The following is a 218-nucleotide window of genomic DNA, read 5'->3' as shown; positions in this document are numbered from 1 at the left end:
AGAACACTCACGTGATTCAAAGTCACTACAGGTTTATTGTTGGGCGACTCTTTTTTAGTTTCACTCTAGATAGTGCTATTAGGGTAAATGTTATTGTGTTCTAATAGGTAATTATAATAATTTTAGATAAAGAGCACAAGTATTATTCTGAAGGCATTATTTACTTTTATTGCTTAATGTGGGAACTAAGTAGGAACATGCTTACTCTTTCATTACAT

This window comes from Alosa alosa, chromosome 1 (genome assembly GCF_017589495.1).
Source record: "Alosa alosa isolate M-15738 ecotype Scorff River chromosome 1, AALO_Geno_1.1, whole genome shotgun sequence".
In the NCBI taxonomy this organism is placed as follows: domain Eukaryota; kingdom Metazoa; phylum Chordata; class Actinopteri; order Clupeiformes; family Clupeidae; genus Alosa; species Alosa alosa.
This window is presented reverse-complemented; position numbering follows the sequence as displayed.